The sequence below is a fragment of the Nomascus leucogenys genome, chromosome 2, assembly GCF_006542625.1.
Source record: "Nomascus leucogenys isolate Asia chromosome 2, Asia_NLE_v1, whole genome shotgun sequence".
In the NCBI taxonomy this organism is placed as follows: domain Eukaryota; kingdom Metazoa; phylum Chordata; class Mammalia; order Primates; family Hylobatidae; genus Nomascus; species Nomascus leucogenys.
In genome coordinates, this window is record NC_044382.1 from 67,165,335 (window position 1) to 67,186,333 (window position 20,999).

Genomic DNA, 20,999 nt, shown 5'->3' on the forward strand with positions numbered 1-20,999 from the left:
TTTCCCTTCATCCAGCAGCTTTCAGTGCACCCCCACTTTGGCACTGCTTCTCTTTTAAATGTGCTGGGACCATCCGAGGCTGGGGTTCTCTCAAACCCAGGGAGGCCCTTCGCCTATCAGCAACCCTTTCTTCCTGCCACCCCCTAAACCGTCCCTGAATGAGAGAAACAGCCTCCTCTGCTGGCTTGCTCTACAGAGGCCAGGGCTGGTGGAGGATGGGTGTGTGCCAGCGACCTCGTGCTCTGCTCTGCTCTGCTGGAAGACCTTCTCTGAGCAGTGGAAGGGGAAGGGGCAGCTTAAGGGAATTGTGTTTTTTGTTTTTTGTTTTGTTTTTTGTAGAGACAAGGTCTCTCTGTGTTGCCCTGGCTGCTCTTGAACTCCTGGCCTCAAGTGATCCTCTCACCTGCAGCCTCCCAAAGCACTGGGATTACCGGTGTAAACTATGGCTCCCAGCTGCCTGGTATTCTTTCAATGAAGACATGCCAAAACGCTTACAAACATGGTGGACATTTAATGTGTTTATAATTCATTTATTTCTTCATTTAACAACGATTAACTGAGCACCTACTATGTGCCACTTTTCTACAATCAAGGGATACAACGAAGAACAAAACACAAAAATCTCTGCTCTTGTTGAATTCACATTTAATGTAACACATGAATACTTTTAACACACCCAATGATCTAATGCAAAGCAATTGAGCTCGTTTGGCACCGTAGCTCACGCCCGTAATTCCAGCACTTTGGAAGGCTGAGGCAACAGGATCGCTTGAGGTCAGGAGTTTGAGACCAGCCTAGACAACATGGCAAAGCCCAGTCTCTACAAAAAATAGAAAAATTAGCCGGGCGTGGTGGCAGGTGCCTGTAATCCCAACTACTGCAAGGACAAGGTGGGAGAATCCCTTGAACCCGGAAGGAGGAGGTTGCAGTGAGCCGAGATCGCACCACTGCACTCCAGCCTGGGTGACAGAGTGAGACCCTGCCTCAAAATAAATAAATAAATCAATCTATGTTTAGGGCGCCAAGGGCAGACAGTCCTGGTGATGGATACAAGCATTACAGAGTTCTATGGGAACGTCTTCGCGTTTTCTTTTAATCCTGGCAGTTTATCTCTGTGGCAACATTTGGAGATAATGCCTTCAGTGGAAATTTCAGGCGATTTGTGAAAGTGAGGCCTGCAATCCTCCTCTCCCCCTCCCCCCCGCCCCCACTCTGCTCCCCCAGGACGCTCTGTCATTGTTCTAGCCCAGTGTGAGTGTGTGTGTGTGTGTGAGTGTGTGTGTGAGTGTGTGTGTGTGTGTGTGTGCCTATTTAACCTTTGGACTCTCTGTCCTGGTGTAATCTGGTCAAAGTGAGTATCAAGGGCAGAGGAGGATGAGGAGAAGCAGGAGGAGGAGAAGGAGGATGAGGAGCAGGAGGAGGAGCAGGAGAAAGGAGGAGAATCGGGAGCAGGAGGAAGAAGAGAAGGAGAAGCAGGAGCAGGGGGAGGAGGAGGAGGAGAAGCAGGAGCAGGGGGAGGAGGAGGAGGAGGTGTCATCTGTGGACAATACCTGGAAGGGCAAGGGGTGGTGGGTGTCACTAATAGGAACCAGCCCCAGCTACTTCACTGCAGGCTGGTGCCCTGGTGAAGGTGAATCAGTCAGAGGAGTGCTGACTGCCCACGGTAAGTACCAGCTGGCAGACAATTTCCCATTCTTTCACTTTAAAGTGTCTGAGTCATGTCCAGACCACTCTTGCCCCATCTTTGCAATAGCTCCCTCCCCACCACCATGCCCCAGAGCATGCCTGGGCAAAGTCCTAGATTACAGCGGCCGGCCGGATCCTGGCATCACCTGATGAGACTAAGTCTTTCTAGTGACTTTCTCTTCTGAGTTCTCCTGGCATTTTTCTCATTCTGCCAATCACAGCATTTTTGGAAACTGCAGAGTAATCCACAGGTCTGTTTTCCCCATGGAAAACAGGAGTTTTGGTAGGCTGAAGTATGTTAATAATAATAAAAAAAATTTATAACATGCTAGACACTAAGAGTTTTCTTTAAGAGATGGGGTCTTGTTCTGTCATCCAGGTGATCATTGTTCATTGCAGCCACAAACTCTTGAGCTCAAGGGATCCTCCCACCTCAGACTCCCAAGTAGCTGGGACTACAGGCATGTGCCACCATGCCTGGCTAATTTTTAAATTTTTATTTCTTTTTTTTTTTAAGAGATGGGGTTTATTGTTTTTTTTGCTTTTATGTTTCTCAGGCTGGTCTACAACTCCTGTCATCAAGCATTTCTCCCACCCCAACCTCCTAAGTAGCTGGGATTATAGACACAAGCTGCCATACCTGGCTCATGCACTAAGGATTTTAGATTGACAATTTAGTTTAATCCTCACAGTAATCCTACAAAGTAGGCACTGTTACTCTCCCCACTTTCTCAGCGAAGAAACTGAGACTTGCAATGTTTAAGTAACTTGCCCTAGGTAGAGGAATCAAGTAATGTACCCAGAACGTGAATCTGGATTATCTTATTCCAAAGCACATGCCCTGAACACCTCACTACTGTTTACTAAGCACCCACTATGTGCTGGACGCTGTGCTTTATATATGGAATAGGATAGGCAAGGTACTCATTTTTTTATATATACTTTTTTTATTATACTTTAAGTTCTAGGGTACATGTGTACAACGTGCAGGTTTGTTACATATGTATACATGTGCCATGTTGGTGTGCTGCACCCATTAACTCGTCATTTACATTAGGTATATCTCCTAATGCCATCCCTCCCCCCTCCCCCTACCCCACAACAGGCCCCAGTGTGCAATGTTCCCCTTCCTGTGTCCAAGTGTTCTCACTGTTTAATTCCCACCTGAGTGAGAACATGTGGTGTTTGGTTTTTTGTCCTTTCGATAGTTTGCTGAGAATGATGGTTTCCAGCTTCATCCATGTCCCTACAAAGGACATGAACTCATCATTTTTTGTGGCTGCATAGTATTCCATGGTGTATATGTGCCACATTTTCTTAATCTAGACTATCATTGTTGGACATTTACTCATTTTTATCCCTTTTGCTTTCTTGTTCTGTTCACCCTTTTCTTCAAAGGGAGAATTTTGTTTACTTTTGTTTTTTAAAATAAATTCATAAAATTATGTTATGAGATGTGACCTATTTTTTAGTAAGAAAGGGAATATTTATCTTCTAGAGTGAGCCTCCATTAAAGAGGGTGAGGATCAGGCCCAGCGCAGTGGCTTACACCTACAATCCCAGCACTTTGGGAGGCCGAGGCAGGTGGATCACAGGTCAGGAGATCGAGACCATCCTGGCTAACACGGTGAAACCCTGTCTCTACTAAAAATACAAAAAATTAGCCGGGCGTGGCAGCGGGCGCCTGTAGTCCCAGCTACTCAGGAGGCCGAGGCAGGAGAATGGCGTGAACTCAAGAGGCAGAGCTTTCAGTAAGGCAAGATCGCACCACTGCACTCCAGCCTGGGCGACAGAGCGAGACTCCGTCTCAAAAAAAAAAAAAAGAGGGTGAGGACCCTCTGTGGTCTAAAGTGGATGGAGCTAGAAATGGTGGCACTGGATTCATGGGCAAGATGGTGTCGGGCCCCCAGCAGAAGGCATAGAGAAGGAAAGAGGCAGAAATGCCAAACAGACCAAAGGGAAAGGGCCTGGGTACCCGTCCCAGAAGGACACTTGGTCTTGTGAGGCTGGCTTGTGGACTGACTGGCAACTTAACTCTTGAGGTCACAGTGTGTCTATGATTGGTAGGAATAAGACTGGTCACATTCTGGTCCTGGATTGTACCTGCAAACCCTCTCAGGTGTTATGAAGTGTAATAGCAGAGGAACTGATTCTGTCTCATTGACTCTTTCCAAAAATCCCAGGAAGCAATTATTGGATTTTATTTTTTTGAGATGGGGTCTCATTTTATCACTCAGGTTGGAGTGCAGTGGTGTGATCTTGGCTCACTGCAACCTCCACCTCCCAGGCTCAAGTGATTCTGCCACCTCAGCCTCCCAAGAAGCTGGGACCACAGTTGTGTGCCATCATGTCTGGCTAATTTTTTATATTTTTGGTAGAGACAGAATCTCACCATGTTGCTCAGGCTGGTCTCAAACTCCTGAGCTCAAGCCATCCACCTACCTTGGCCTCCCAAAGTGCTGGGATTCCAGGTGTGAGCCACCATGCACGGCCCAGGAAGCAGTTATTATTATTATTTTGAGACAGAGTCTCACTCTGTCGCCCAGGCTGGAGTAGGGTGGAGCTATCTCGGCTCACTGCAACCTCCGCCTCCCAGTTCAAGCGATTCTCCTGCCTCAGCCTACCGAGTAGCTGGGACTACAGGCACCTACCACCACGACTGGCTAATTTTTGTATTTTTAGTAGAGACAGGGTTTCACCATGTTGGCCAGGCTGGTCTCGAACTCCTGACGTCAAGTGATCCGCCCACCTTGGCCTCCGAAAGTGCTGGGATTACAGACGTGAGCCACCGCGCCCGGCCCCAGGAAGCAGTTATTATTAATTACATCTTACAGATTAGGAAACTGAGTCAAAAATGTTAAGCAGCTTGTTGAAGGGCATATAGCATGTACACTGTAGAGGTGGTATTCAAACCCAGGCTCCTCTCATGCTGAAACTGCTTTTAACCATGACCACTACCTGCCTTCCCATCAATGACTGGTGAATTAAATTGTACTCTTAGGAAGGGATTTTATATTTGCTCATTTTGGCCACTGTGTCCTTCCCTCTTTTACTAGCTGATATTCTGCACATCCTTCTAGGTCCAGCTCAAATGTGGCCTGCTCTAGGAAGCCCTCCCCTGTCCCCTATTTCCAGTGTGACATCCTCCATATTAAAGGACTTATTGATGCCGCTAAATAGTATAATTTGCTGCAAGAATGTGGCCTCCTCCAGCAGATTCTATGCCCCTTAATCAGGAGTAAGATCCTCTAGGTGTGGTGGCTCATGTCTGTAATCCCAACACTTTGGGAGGCCGAGGCAGGAGGATCACTTGATGCTAGGAGTTCGAGACCAGCCTAGGCAACATAGTGAGACCCCTGTCTACACACACACACACACACACACACAAAATAGCTGGGTGTGGTGGCACACGCCTGTAGTTCTAGCCACTGAGGAGGCTGAGGCAGGAGGATGGCTTGAGCCCAGAAGTTTGAGGCTGCAGTGAGCCATGCATGATCGCTCCACTGCACTCCATCTTGGCAACAGAGTGAGACCTGATTTCAAAAAACAAACTGGCTGGGCCTGGTGGCTCATGCCTGTAATCCCAGCACTTTGGGAGGCTGAGGCAGGAAGATATCTTGAGCCCAGGAGTTCGAGAGCTGCCTGGGTAACATAGTGCGACCCCATCTCTATTAAAAAATAATATAAATAAATAAATAAAAAACCAAGAGTCCTATCCATGTGGGTGGTGCTACATGTCTTCTGTATCCACTCTCCATCCTGCTCTGTGTGTTTGGAGCCTGACTTAAATGGGCAACACCAAAGGCTTATATGCCTACTAGTTTCAAGCTGGGTTTGGCCAATTGTATACCTGGGAGAGACCAGAGGCAGGGAGGAGAGTGAGGTTGGGTGCTTATGTCCCCAGCTTCTCTTCTGCAGGATGCCTTGGGTTGACCACTCTCCTGACCTACAGTCATAGCTGTTAGGTGACCCTGTGCACACAAGCCCTCTTGGCCTCTAGGCTCAGGCCTCCTTAATTGCGATTAAGGTTCTGTAAACTGCACAGCACCCAAAATGGAACTTTGTACCTTGTGGTTCAATAAAGAGCTGTTGAGCTAAATGAGTGGCAAGTGTTTTTTGTTTGTTTGTTTGAATGAGTAAGTGAGTGAGAAGCAGGAGAGAGAGAATTTTAAATGATCTTGAGTACTAGGACTAGATGGCAAATAAGCCCCCTAGGGTCCTGGCAAATGGTTTTTATTTATTTTTGTTGTTTGATCTTTAAAAATTTTTTTCTTTTCTTTCCTTTTTTGTTTTGGAGACAGGGTCTCACTCTGTAGCCCAGGCTGGAGTGCAGTGGCACAATCTTGGCACACTCCAATCTCTACCTCTTCCACCTCCCAGATTCCAGTGACCTCCCACTTCAGCCTCCGGAGTAGCTGGGACTGCAGGCACATGCCACCACACCCAGCTAATTTTTGTATGTTTTTTGTAGAGATGGGGTTTCACCATTTTGACCAGGCTGGTCTTGAACCCCTGGGTTCAAGTGACTTGCCTGCCTCAGCCTCCCACAGTGCTGTGATTACAGGCATGAGCCACTGCATCCAGCCCAAATTTTCTTAATAAACAGTAAATTTGATTTTTTTTTCCTTCCTTCCTTCCTTCCTTCCTTCCTTCCTTCCTTCCTTCCTTCCTTCCTTCCTTCCTTCTTTTCCTTCCTTCCCTCCCTCCCTCCTTTCTTCCTTCCCTTCCTTCCTCCCTCCCTCCCTTCCTTCCTTTCCTTCTTTTTTTTTGACAGTGTCTCTGTCACCCAGGCTGGAGTGCCATGGCACAATCATAGCTCACTACAGCCTGGACTCCCCTAGGCTCAAGTGATCCTCCCACTTCTGCCTCCCGAGTAGGCAGGACTACAGGTGCACACCACCACACCTGGCTAATTTGTGTATTTTTAGTAGAGATGGGGTTTCTCCATGTTGACCAGACTGGTCTTGAACTCCTGACCACAAGTGATCCACCCACCTTGGCCTCCCAAACTGCTATTACAAGTGTGAGCCACCACACCTGGCCCTACCTCCAAATGTATATGTTGAAACCCTGAACTCCAATGTGACTGCATTTGGAGACAGGGACTTTATGGAGGCAATTAAGGTTAAATGAAGTCATAAGGATGGGGCTGAAATCTGATAGAACTGGTATCCTTATAAGAGGAGGAAGGGATATCAGAGCTTTCTCTTTCCACGAGCACTGAGAAAAGGCCACGTGAGGACACAGTGAGAAGGGGGCCATATACAAGCCAGGAAGGGAGCCCACACCAGAACCTGAACTTTGCAAGCATCTTGCTCATGAACTTCTAGCCTCCAGAACTGTGAGGAAATAGATGTCTTGTGTAAGCCACCCAGTCTGTGGTATTTTCTTATGGCATCCAGGGCTCACTAATACAGGTAAATGCCCTGTGATGAATGTATAATTCTTAAGAAACTGCCAAACTGTTTTCTCTAGGGGCTGCACCATATCATGGTTCCCACTAACAATATATGAGAGTTCCAGTTGCTCCACAACCTTGCCAACATATGACATGGTCAGTATGTTTTTCAAGAAGTTTTTGTGTTTTTAATGTGGATTTGTGTGTATGCGTGTGCATGTTTGCTATGTTTTGTAGTTAGTAATGTCTAAGGAAGCAGTTTAAAGCTGAAAATATTTAAAATGTGATCTACTGAGGTCCCATCCATCTTTGGGTTGCCCATACCTCATTTCTCTGTTCTTGCCTTTCTTCTGGTCATATTCTATTCCTAGGGCTGTGCCAGCTATTCCTACCCTGAGCTGAGCCAGCTAGCAGATCTGGCAAATCACAGTCCTCATCCAAGGTGAATCCATTTCTGGGAGTTGAGGAAGAGGTTGGGTGTGGACAGGGCTGGATTCGTGGGCCTTGTGCTTCATTTAAAGTTCTGCTGTCACCGTCTTGAAATTCTCAATCATTTCGAACAAGGAGTCCACATTTTTATTTTGCACTTGGTCCCACAGATTATACAACTAATCCAGGATGTGTCGGGGAGAGGTGGTCACAGGCTAGACAAGGCTTCTTTTTAAAGAAGATTTTTAAATTAAGGCAAGGTCTAGCTCTGTTTACTAGGCTGGAGGGCATTGGCACAATCTTGGCTCACTGCAACCTACATCTCCTGGGCCCAAGCCATCCTCCCTCCTCAGCCTCCCAAGTAGCTGGGACTACAGGCATGCCCCACCATGCTCATCTAATTTTTGTATTTTTTTTTTTTGTAGAGATGGTGTTTTATCATGTTGCCAGGCCAGTCTTGAGCTCTTGGGTTCAAGTGATCCACCTGCCTCGGCCTCCTAAAGTGCTAGGTTACAGGCATAAGCCACCACGCCCAGCTGCAAGCCAAGGTTTCTTACCACATTCATTTTGTAAAGACTCCCTCATCTAATCCCATGGACCTTGCCTCTAAACTGGTCCATGCACAATCCTAGGGTTTCTCACCTTGCCCCTGGGTGCTCCTGCTGCCTGTCTCTTGGGCTGACTTGAGTTAAGCATGATTAATGTGGAGGCTTCATAAGAGGATTGTTGGCCCTGGATCCCAATATCCAAATGAGGATTTGCCTCAAACAGGGCATCTCAATTGGAAGGTAAATGAAACCTCCCTCTTCCACCCTGACAGCCCCAAAGTGTACTTTGGCATTTATGTGGGAGAGGTAAATAGCATCATAATGTATTCTGAATTGTCACTTTGCCAGGCCCTGTTGGCAAGAAGCTTGTTCAAAGAAAGCTGATTTATAGGGGAGTTTTGCGGCATTCTTGCAGATCACTGAATTCCCACACCCAGGGAGGAGGAATGGCACTAACCAGAGGCAGGGGCAGTAAGGGGGTTGTAGTGGGAAGATCACAGGCTCTGGAGACAGCAGGACCTGTGCTTGCATTCTGAGCTGGCTGCTTACCAGTTTTGTGACCCCGGGTAACTGACCTAACCACTCTGGACTCAGTGATTTGAACTCTAAAGTGGGATTAATAATACTTCCTTGTAGGACTGTGTGACTGGGAGGAGTAACCAAGAAGGTCTGTGTAAAGTGCCCGAGGCCGGTATGCACCTGCCCTCCACAAGTGAATCCGAGTCAATGTCACCTTTGACTGCTGTGTGCATACACAAAGAATCATTGTAAATGTACTTCTCTGAAAAGCCACTTCACAGTCCTGCGTGACCCTCCATCTAGCTTCCTAGGAGCTGGGTCAGGATTATCAGTCCCCTACTAGAGTTAGGAAAAGGAATGCTAGGTGATCAGAAAATAACATAGGGTCAACTATAGAGCACAGGAGTTCCAAACTCCAGTTCCATAGAACACGAGGCTTCACTAAGGAAGTATTCACATCAGAGATTGCTCACAGCTGCAAAAACCTTTACCCATGTGTCGTCCCAGATTAAAAGCACAATAACAGCCTACAAAGTGGATAACATCTGTCCTGGTGTGTGAAGATAGCCTGATGGGGTCTTCAAAGTAGATAAGATTAGCATAGTGATAAGGAGACAGGATGGCTTACACCCGTAATCTCAACACTTTGGGAAGCTGAACAGGCAGATCGCTTGAACCCAGGAGTTTGAGATCAGCCTGGGCAACAAAGTGAGAACCCCACCACCCTCCAACTCCCAGCACCTCTACAAAAAAACAAAACAAACAAAACTTAGCTGGGCATGGTGGCACACACCTATAGTCCCTGCTACTTGGGAGGCGGAGCTGAGAGGATCACTTGAGCCTAGGTTGAGGCTGCAGTGAGCCATAATTGCACCAATGCACTCCAGCCCGGGCAAGAGTGAGACCTTGTCTCAAAAACAAGTAAAAAAAATAAGAAAGTAAAATATAAGAGGTTGGAAGGCAGATGACTTGGGTTCAAATCCCAGCTCTCCTATTTGCTGGCTGTTAGAAACTACCTCAGACAAATTACTCAACCTCCCTGTGCCTCAGTGTCTCCATGTGTTAAATGAAGATTAAATAATACACCTACTTCTTAGGGTTGTAAACAAATAACGGATGTGAACTGTGCTTGGCACAGAGTAGTACCCAGCATCTATTAGCTAGTTATTTTAATGACTTACGTGTTTGGGTAACCTCAGGAGTCCACGGTCCTAAGACTCCCTATTCCTCAACAGTGGGTGGAGTTGGCATTCTAGGTTAAAGGGTGGTCTCCAAGTTGGGGGTGAGTCCCAGGAACTTAATGTGGCCTGGAGATACAAGGTAGGCCACACAGCCCATTGCGTAGTGACAGGGATTGTTTTGCATGTGACGATAGGGGCTGGTGTTTACAGGTAACTAGGAGGTGGTGGTGGGGTGATTTGTAAGTTATAGATTAAACAAAAGGGAATTCTTCTGGTGGAATGAATGGGGCACAGTGCCTGGAATTGGCCAGGTTAGCCGGAAGGGCAGCTCTCCAGGCCCTGCCCACCCCACAGGGGACTCCTTATGCACAAGGGGGGCGTCTCCTTGTGGCCATAGAAACGGAACTGGCTCTTTTCAACAGTGCTCCAAGAGGACGGTTATTTAACGCTGGCCCCCAAGGATCACCCGCACAGACCTTCCTCCTCCCGGAACGTCCAAGGGCACTGGATCCTCTGTGTCCCTCTGAGATGGGGTGCCACTCCAGCAAGAGCACCACGGTGGCAGCTGAGTCCCAGAAGCCTGAAGAGTGCAAGGGAGGAGAGCCAGGTCTGGAGACCGGCACCCAGGCAGCAGACTACAAGGATGCCCCGCTAAAGGATGCAACCCCTGAGCCAAAGAGCTGAGATGCCTCTCTCCAGAGTCGGACCCTCACCTCCTTCCTGGAACTGCCTTTGACCCGAGAACCATGAGACAATCCCCACCCTGAGAAGCTCCGATCACTGGGAGGAGAGAGAAAGCCTCCAGCTTTGGGATTCAGGCTTCAGAAGTTTTTAGCAGCTTTTGCACATTGGAGGGGTGGGGAGGATAAGTCTATAAGGAATCCTATTTCCCCAGCTCTCCCACAGAGAGGACAAAAGAAGTCTTCACATGTTGTGGAACTTTCCTGCAACTTCTGGATGCAGACAAGCCTCAGAGCAGACTGTTGTGGCTCCAGTGAATATCTGCTGCCGAGCTGTGAGCATCCAGGGATCCCCGTCTGCCTGGCTTTCCTGAAGTCAGAACGCGCCTTGGTCATAATGTGTGGGGTGTGTGGATCTCAGTTTGCTTTCTTTCTTTCTCCTTTTTTCGACAGCTGGCGGAGTAGCCAACACCCCTGACAGCAACGTGTTGCACTTGGCTCACTCCACACCCTGTCTATGAATAATTTTAATATTTAACTTGAAATGTTGTTAAGAAACTATGGAAAATATCAGGATCCCACTGGGATCCTGTAAATTGAGGGCAACAAGGTCCTGGTCCTCCAGTAAGAGGGGCAAGGAGCCCTGGTGGGAAGGAAAGAAGAGAGATTTGTGTTCCTGATTCCTTAATCCCCAAAAAAGGTCCCTCTGCTAACATTCACATATCTCTTCCTAGCCAAAGTCTGTCCATTTCAACCCTCTAGCATCTGAGCTATCTGCATCCAGCTTTCAAAAATATTTTGCTGTTTACTAACATGTCTGTCAGCCTTTCTTTTCTCCCCCGCATGTGTTTTGTTTTTAATTCCACTCAAAAGCGTTTTCATTTGAAATCAAACAGACATGTTTGCAAATAAATGATGACACAACACATTTGAAAGACAGAATTGGGGATCTGAGATTAGAGGATCAGCAGAGAAGGGTGGGTGTAATTCTGTGGAACAGGAGTGAGAACAGAGGCGAGGGAGCCGTTGCTTTGTGCCAGGCGCCATGCTGAGGACTTTCCATAGATGGTTTAATGCCACCCAACCACCCCCATTTTATAGATGAGGAAATGGAGGAAATAAAGTCACTTGCCTGAGTATGGGCAGCCAGGAAGGAGCAGAACCCACAGGTGAGCCCCAGCAGTTTGGCTTGGGAAATGCATGTAGAGTGCTTCTTAAAGCAGAGAGCCTTTCTCATGATTAAACTGAAATACGAGTCCCTTTATAGCCTGTGCATAGTGAGGACCATGTTTCTTTATTCACTGGGACCTACCTGCCTATTGAGAAGTAGGTAACCGGTCAGCTTGGAGTTGCCCCACTGCAGGTTGGGTGATGCATTGAGGGACTTATTTTTACTCTGGTGGTGGGGGACGGGGAGGGAGGAAGAGACGGAGAGGGAAGTGGGAGAAGGGAGGGAGGGAAGGGAGGAAAGATGAAGAAAGGAAGGAGGGAGAGGAGGGGGGAAGGGAGAGAACGAGGAAAGAGGTAGGGAGAGGGAGAAGAGGAGGGAGGAGAGGGCAAGAAAAGGAGGAGGAGGGGAAACAGGAAGAGAGGGAGGAGGGAAAGGAGGAGAGGGAGAGAAAGAGAGGGAAGAGGTAGGGAGATGAAAGAGCGGGGAGAGGCAGAAAGGGAGGGGGAGAGAAGGAGAGGGGAGACGGAGGGAGGAATGGAGAGAAAGGAGAGGAGTGAGTGAAAAGGGGTAGGGAGGAGGGAGGAAGAGAAAAAAGGGGAGAGGGTGGGCGAGAAGGAAAGGAAGAAATCGAGAGAGTTGGAGGAATGAGGGATGAGGGAGAGAGGGAGAGAGGGAGGGAGAAGCAATAAGCTACGGCAAAGGACCCTTCTTTTTGGCCATAAAAACCTGAGAAACTGAATGAGATCTTTTGAGCAATAAGGCAGCTGTGGTGAGGAAGAAATAAGGAAGGAGGCACAAAAAGCAAAGCAGTTCAGCCTGAAATTGACTCAGAGCTTCCCTTTACTTCATCAGAGCCTGGAGGAGCAGGAGGGATGGGGGCCCTGTCAGCTGGCCCAAAGCCCTGCCCTGTCCCAGAGGTGCTAAGCTTGCTGCAGGCCAGGAAACAGGCCTGGGCTTGCAGCTGGGGATCAGGAAGTTTGGGGCCTCTTTGCACAGTTTACTGGGGATAGGCCAAACTCTGGGAACTCCTTTCAATTTTTTTTTAAAGACAACTCTGTTTTTCTCCCTCCTCCCTCCTAATGGAAATTTACCTTGCGAAACAGGACCGTGCATGGTGAGAGCTGCTTGCAATGTCCACACTCAGGACTCTATGGAAAGAGTTCCAGCTGATGGTGTGGCTTTGAGGTGGGGCTGCCCTTATTTCACTAGCTCCTGAAGGGCAGAGCTCACTCAGCTTTTTAACAAATCAAAGGAAGGAAGCTTTAGGTCCTTCGAAGTTCAGAAACAGGGTGGTTTGTTTTGCTTCCTTTTGGAATGGAGTAAAATGCTCATTTAATTAAATTCAAGTTCTCCGAGGGCTTTTAAAAACAGAATTCTTCATCTACCTCCAGCTGTGGCAGGCATGCTGCAATTTACTAGGAAGTTAATCTCTAACAGAAAAAAGTACTCAGTTTCCTTTTAAGGACATTCCAGTTATCCACTGGAGCCTAGCATCACTCGTGTATCTCCCTTTGAGGTTCGAGAATTTCTAAAGTGCCTGGTAAAAGTGGTCAGGATTATGTCTACTGAAATATAACTTTAACCTCTGGAAAAACAGGCCTGCAAAGGCCAGCTTCCGAAATTGCTGGAAGAGGAGGGGTTTATTAGTTAAAGTATCTATCCATCCATCATCCATCCATCCCTCCTTCCTTTCTTTCATCCAGCCATCTATCCATCCATCTTTCCATCCATTATCCATCATCTATGAATCCATCCATCCATCTGTTCATCAGTTCCTCCATCTTTCTTTCCATCTGTCCATCCATCCTTTCATCCATTATCCATCCATCCATCCATCCATCCATCCATCCATCCATCCATCTATCCATCTGTTCATCATTTTCATCTTCCCATCCATCCATCCATCCATCCATCCATCCATCCATCCTTCCATCCGTTCATCTATCCATTTATTCATACATTCAGCTCTTACCCTAGATTTTTTAGTTACATGAGGCAATACATTTTTTCCTTTTAACCAATTGATTCGTTCAACTAATATTTGTTGAGTTTCTACTCTATCACTCATCATTCATTCATTCCTGTATTCATTTATTAATTCAGTGTTTACTCGGCAACTACTCTATGCCAAACTCCTTAGTGTTCATAAAGTGTTCATAAAATGCCATCTTTGTGGGAGTACTGCCTGGAACAGGGTGGTCCAGGGAGATCTTTCCAGTCTAGATGAGACCTGAGAGCTTTCAAGAGTAAGTTGGAATTAGACAAAGAGGATGGGTATTTCAGAAAGGGAATGTATGACCTGAAGTTGGATACAAGAACTGCATGGGGCACAATGTACAGTGTAATAGGAGCCTAAGGTGCCCACGGCACAGGGACAGGGAGGTAAACCTTGACAAGTAAAAAGTCAAATCGTGGGCCGGGCGCAGTGGCTCACACCTGTAATCCCAGCACTTTGGGAGTCCGAGGCAGGTGGATCACGAGGTCAGGAGATCGAGACCATCCTGGCCAACATGGTGAAACCCCGTCTCTACTAAAAATACAAAAAAAAAAAAAAAAATCATCTGGGTGTGGTGGTGCGTACCTGTAATCCCAGCTACTTGGGAGGCTGAGGCACGAGAATCACTTGAATTCTGGGAGGCGAAGGTTGCAGTGAGCCTAGATTGCATCATGACCATGCACTCTAGCCTGGCGACAGAGCGAGACTCCATATCAAAAAAAAAAAAAAAAATGGGGGGGATCAAATCATGAAGTGCCTTGTATTGTACACTGAGAGCTTGAGAGTTTATCTTGATGGGCGCAGTGGGATGTCCTTCGGCAGAAGAATGATGCTAGGACGTCAGTGGCTTTTGACTGGTTAATATCTTGTTTTTTTAGTAACAAATCTTATCTTTTTCCTCATGGTGAACCCTTTCCTCACTCTCAGTTTACATGATTGGTTGGGGCTGATCCCATTCTTAAACTTCACCCTGAGCACTGCATAGCCCCTGTCAAAGTGATAGGTTCAAGGGCGGGTGTACAAACCCAAACTAGTCCACTGAGAGTTTTTTGAACTTTTTTTTTTTTTTTGAGATGGAATCTCTGTCACCCAGGCTGGAGTGCAGTAGCACAATCTTGGCTCACTGCAACCCCTGCCTCTCAGGTTCAAGAGATTCTTCTGCCTCAGTCTCCCAAGTAGCTGGAATTACAGGCGCCCACCACCACTCCCAGCTAATTTTTGTATTTTTAGTAGAGATGGGGTTTTGCCCTGTTGGCCAGGCTGCTCTCGAACCCCTGACTTCAGGTGATCCGCCACCTCGGCCTTCCAAAGTGCTAGGATTACAGGCGTGAGCCACTGCACCCAGCCTTCTTTGAACTTTTAATTGAAGCAATTAGGAAAGGAACATTCACCTTCTTTTGGAATTAATAAAATTGTAAGATTTGGCCCTGGAAACTCTTAACCACTGGGAAGGGCCTGCTTGAGAATGAAGCCACAGAGCAGAGTGGAGCAGAGTGGAGACAAGGAGAGACATCGTCCTTATCAACTTGTTTGGGCAACTGGATCCAGCCATGCCAGAATAATTCTTCCCCTAGATGATTCACATGAGCCAATAAACTCACTCTTTTTGTTTGTTTGTTTGTTTACAGTGGTTTGAATTCGGTTTCTGTCATTTTCAGAGAGATCTGAGTAAATCAGATCCACTTAGATTTGTATATTAGGTAGAGCACCCTGGTAACTGTTTAGAGGATGGAATTGGGAGGGATAAAGCTAGAAGCATGAATACCAATTAGAAGGGAACCTAGGGAAAAAAAAAAGGTACAAGGAGGGGCAGGTTTAAAGGGAAGATGAGGCCGGGCACGGTGGCTCACGCTTGTAATCCCAGCACTTTGGGAGGCCAAGGCCGGCGGACCACGAGGTCAGGAGATCGAGACCACGGTGAAACCCCGTCTCTACTAAAAATACAAAAAATTAGCCTGGCGTGGTGGCGGGCGCCTGTAGTCCCAGCTACTCCGAGAGGCTGAGGCAGGAGAATGGCGTGAACCTGGGAGGCGGAGCTTGCAGTGAGCCGAGATTGCGCCACTGCACTCCAGCCTGGGCGACAGAGCGAGACTCCGTCTCAAAAAAAAATAAAATAAAATAAAAATAAAGGGAAGATGAGGGGTTGAGTTTTAGAGGTGTGAGTTTGAGGTGCCCATAGGACAAAATATAAATAATGATAGCAAACACTTATATCACTCTTACCATGTCTGAGCATTGTTCCAAATGCAATACATATAGAACTCATTTAATCCTCACCATCACACTGTGCTCATTTTATAGATTAAAACACAGGGAGTTTTAATCCATTCACTGATCCCAACTTGCTCCTTGGCTGTAAATTCCCACATTTCCTTGCTGTATTCTGAATTAAGCCCAATCTCTCTCCCCTACAATAAAACCCCATTGTAGTACAGGGGGTGTAGGGGGTGTGATGGTTAATTTTATGTGTCAAGGCTGGGCGCGGTGGCTCACGCCTCTAATCCCAGCACTTTGGGAGGCCAAGGTGGGCGGATCACTTGAGGTCTGGAGTTGGAGACCAGCCTGGCCAACATGGCAAAACCTCGTCTCTACTAAAAATACAAAAATTGTCCAGGTGTGGTGGCACGTGCCTGTAATTCCAGCTACTACTCGGGAGGCCGAGGCAGGAGAATTGCTTGAAATTGGGAGGCAGAGGTTGCAGTGAGCCTAGATCACATCACTGCATTCCAGCCTGGGTGACAGAATGAGGCTCTGTCTCAAAAAAATAAATAGATAAATAAAATTATGTGTCAATTTAACTTGGCTAAGGGATGCCCAGATAGCTGGTAAAACATTATTTCTGGGTGTGCCTGGGAGCGTGTTTCTGGAAGAGATTAGCGTTTTAATCAGTAGACTGTGTCAAGAAGACCCACTGTCATTAATGTAATCTGTTGAAGGTCTGAATCGGATAACAAGGTAGAGAATTCTCTCTCTTTTCTTGAGCTGGGACATCCATCTTCTCTTGTCCTCAGACATTGGAGCTCCTGGTTGTTGGGTTTTCAGACTCCAGGACTTAGACCAGTGGCCTCTCTGGTTCTCATGCCTTCCGCCTCAGACTGAATTACACCACTGGCTTTCCTGGGTATCCAGCATACCAATGGCATAACATGGGACTTCTTGGCCTCCATAATAACGTGAACCAGTTCCCATAATAAATCTCCCCTTATATATCTCTATATATTCTGTTGGTTTTGTTTCTCTGGAGGACCTTGACTAATATAGGGTTAACTAGGTCTTTCAGCTCTCAAGGACACAGCTGGGGCTTGCGCTAGGCAGTTTGCCTTTAGAGGCTGAGACTTGAGGAATTCATTTGGGAATTGTGGGAACCCTTTTGGACCTCCAGAGTTGCTGTAAAGGTTATTTTAAGGTGAAAATATTTGACCTGCAGAAGGTGCAGAAATAACTCTTATCTGAACTTCCCTTATCTGACTAAAGCAGAGCCTCCCAAAATTACAGCTCCATTAACCCCACTCTGGGGGAGTTTCCTGCAGATTTAGCTGCCAGGAAGACAGATTGCCCATTTATTAGCAACAAAAAGCCCACTAGGACCTTCCACGCTCCCTCATTGAAGCCCTAAAAACCTCTCTCTTTTGTTAAGTTGATAATACAAACTTTTCCTTTGGGCTATTCCATGAGTTTTCTATTATGGAAACTCCCATATGCAAGTAGGAAAAAAATCCTTGTTAATCGGTCCTTTCTCAGTTAAATTTGTGGGCCTCAAACTGCTGGACCCAATTTGGAAGAGGAAGAATTTTCCTCCCAACAGAGTCATCAGAACACAGTGGCAGCCAAAGCCCTTGTTGTAAGGGAAGAAGCTGAGGCACAAAATATAATTTTAAAGCATTTGAGGCCAGGCGCGGTGGCTCACGCCTGTATTCCCAGCACTTTGGGAGGCCGAGGTGGGTGGATCATGAGGTCAGGAGATCGAGACCATCCTGGCCAACATGGTGAAACCCCATCTCTATTAAAAATACAAAAATTATCTGGGTGTGGTGGTGCGTGCCTGTAATCCCAGCTACTCAGGAGGCTGAGGCACAAGAATCCCTTGGACACAGGAGGCAGAGGTTGCAGTGAGCCGAGATCGTGCCACTGCATTCCAGCCTGGTGACAGAGCAAGACTCCATCTCAAAAAAAAAAAAAAAAAAAAAAAAAATTTGATGAAGCCAACGTGAGGACAGCTGCCTGGGAAACACTTTCAACTTGCCTTGGGTAGTGTTCCATTCAGCCCAGGTTACAGTCAGGTTTTGAAAGGCAAAAGGGAACAACGGGTGGGCGGATACAAAGTTGTTTGACAGGAATTCTCATTGGCTTATGAAATAGCATTGATTACTAATTAGCTTTAAATGTTGAACTACAGGGTATGGGTTTTGGTGTCCAGCCTATGGCATTGTGTGGTTAATTTTATGGCTGCTTGGCATCAATCTAGAGCCCACAATAGCAAGTGGTTTCAAGAGGTGATTACTTGATTCAAGGCAGGAGTGACAGGTGACTGCCACCATGCTTCACTGCCCTCTGAGTCTGATAATTTGGAGGGGCCGGCATTCCTCAGGTACAGTAGATAAGGTGCCTGCATTCTCTCCCCACACACATATACCCTGAGGGGAGGCACTGCTTGGAGCAGAAGAGCATCTATCAAGGACAAAACTCTGGAAAAATCAACATGTAAAGGGCAGGTGGAGTAGATAAGCTGCAAAGGAGCCAGCGATGGACTGGGGGTTGGATTGATGGGAGACGGTGACCAATGACTTCTGCTCATGGAACATTCACCAAGTGCCAGGCATTGAGCTCAAATAAATGTTATCTAATTTGCTCCTCACAAAAGCTCTACAAGGAAGGTAAAATTCATACCTTATGGGTGAGACAGCACATTTATGAAGGTTGCATGAATTGCCCAAGTTAACATAGCTAGTTAGTGGCAGAATAGGAATTTGAGCTCTAAAGACCAGGGTTTTAACCACAGCAGCACGTTGAATAGTCTCCTCCCAAACTTCGTGTCCACCTGGGACCTATGAATGTGACCTAATTTGGAAATAGGGTTTGAAGATGTAACCAAGTTAATATGTGGTCATGCTGGATTAGAGTGAGCCCTAAATCCAATGACTGGTATCTTTTTTTTTTTTTAGACAGGGTCTCACTCTGTCACACAGGCTGGAGTGCAGTGGTGTGATCATGGCTCATTGCATCTCCAAACTCCTAGGCACAAGTCGTCCTCCCACCTCAGCCTTCCAAGTAGCTAGCTAAGACTACAGGCATGTGCCACCATGCCTAGCTAATTTTTAATTATTTTTTGGAGAGATGAGGTCTCACTATGTTGCCCAGGCTGGTCTCAAATTCCTGGGGTCAAGCGATCCTCCTGCCTCAGCCTCCTAAAATGCTGATATTATGGGTGTGAGCCACCACACCTGGCTGACTGGTGTCTTCATGAGAGAAATGGGAGGATTTGGACACAGAGACATAGAGGAATAGGACCATGAGAAGATGAAGGCAGAGATGGGAGTTATGCTGCTACAAGCCAAAGAACAGCTATAATAAAGACTCCTTTGACCTAATTCTGATCGCACTCCTCTAAGCCCTCAAGGCCCTGACCTTTGGTCTCCACATCTGGCATGAGTAGTCTAGTTCAGCTGGATCAGTTTAGTGAAAATCCCCCATTCTTGATATCTCTCTCAATATCTTACCCTGGCCTGTCTTTAGCAAGATTCTGCTGTGTCAGTCTAGCAAGAATACTCCTTTATTTCTGATGTTTCCTCTCCGTGATTTTTCCATTCACCAATCCCCAACTTGCTCCTTGGCTGTAAATTCCCACATTTCCTTGTTGTATTCTGAGTTGAGTCCAATGTTTCTCCCCTACAACCAAATCCCATTGTAGTAGTCCCCCCGAATAAAGTCTGCCTTACCATCTTTAACAAGTGTCATGAAAATTCTTTCTTTAACACACAGGTTATGAGAAACTGGAAGAGGCAAGAAAGGATTTTTTCCTAGAGTCTTCAAAGGAAGCATGGCCCTGCTGTCACCTCGATTTCAGACTCTCTCTAGAGCTGAGAGAGAATAAATTCCTGTTGTCATCCAGTTTGTAGTACTTTGTTACACCATCCCTAGAAACCTAAAACAGTCACCATGCCATCACTCTTCGATAGAGGAGAATAATCTGAAGAGTGATGTCAACAAATTCCAGGAGGAGAGATGGGAAACTGCCTTTGCAAACTTTATGGCAGTGAGAGAAATCTAACATAGCTGATTCCATCTTGCTTCTAGCTTCACAAGCTAACTGTCATTGCTTATCCCGAGGCATAGGCTACATTAATTATGGGAGTAATTTAGTTTATAGTTTAACTTTAAAATGAAGATGATAAGAATCTCTCCCTGAAACTAACCACCCCCTTGCTTGGTGACCACAACTGCCTCTGTAAAATGAACAAACTGGCCACAAGATTAGAATTATGGTTTGGGAGTCATATAGCCAGAGGTCACAAGATTTGTAACCTCCCCAATTGCTCCTATAGATAACATCATTATTGCAAAACCAAAGGCTGGTGTTTGAGATATTTTTCTGACCTTGCGTTCTGATGGACCAGCTGAGCACCACTCAGACTGGTAGCCCATACCAAGAAACTGACTCAAGTGGTCCTGTGACTCCCTCCCAGGAACTGACTCCATGCAAGAAGACAGCTTTGATCCCTGGTGATTTCATTCTCAACCCAACCAGTCAACATTCCCCATTCCTTAGCCCCCATCTACCAAAGTATCCTTGAAAAACCCTAGCCTCTGAATTCTTAGAGAGGCAGATTTGAAAATTATCTCTTGTCTTCTTGCTTGGCTGCCCCTGTGGTTATTTTCTTTCTTTGCTACAACAACTGCTGTGCTCAGTGCATTGGCTTTTCTGGGAAGAGGGCAAGAAGAACTCACTGGACAATTACAGATAGACTTTCAGGGTTAGGGGATGGTAGAGCCTGACCATTGAGATGTGTTTCTGAATCATGCTTGAGTCTTCTTAAAGGTATGCAAGCTCATCCCTTGATTTAGAGGAGACATATCCCCACTCCCTCCACACCATGGCTTTCATGAGCTACTGATTATGATAAGACTGTGTCACATACATGTACTCAACTCACCTTGAAAACATTGTTCTTGATAAAGAGATACAGGCCACGATGTACTTTACCTGGTAAAGTGTGCGTAAGGGTTGGGCTGGAAGGAGAATGGAGAATAATTAGGGCAGGCTCTTCCCATAAGATGGTAACTCTACTGGGTCATCTCTGGGCCCTATGGCCAATTGTTTCCAGTCCAGAGAGGTTGCCTGTCTTGTCTCTTCCCTGGCACCCTTTGATAGTGTATGAGAAGGGAAAAAAGGT

At 46.6% G+C, this 20,999-nt stretch overlaps 1 long non-coding RNA gene across 2 annotated transcripts; it reads left to right on the forward strand.

The window, feature by feature from the left end:
* Positions 1-1,550: 1,550 nt before the first annotated feature.
* On the forward strand, positions 1,551-19,046 carry LOC115837323. 2 transcript variants are annotated; one of them, XR_004032375.1, is made up of 3 exons: positions 1,551-1,663; positions 7,162-7,240; positions 18,771-19,046. It is a non-coding gene; the product is annotated as an uncharacterized LOC115837323 (long non-coding RNA). The 2 variants fall into 2 exon arrangements; XR_004032376.1 differs by lacking the exon at positions 18,771-19,046 and adding an exon at positions 10,184-12,953.
* The last annotated feature ends 1,953 nt before the right edge of the window (positions 19,047-20,999 follow it).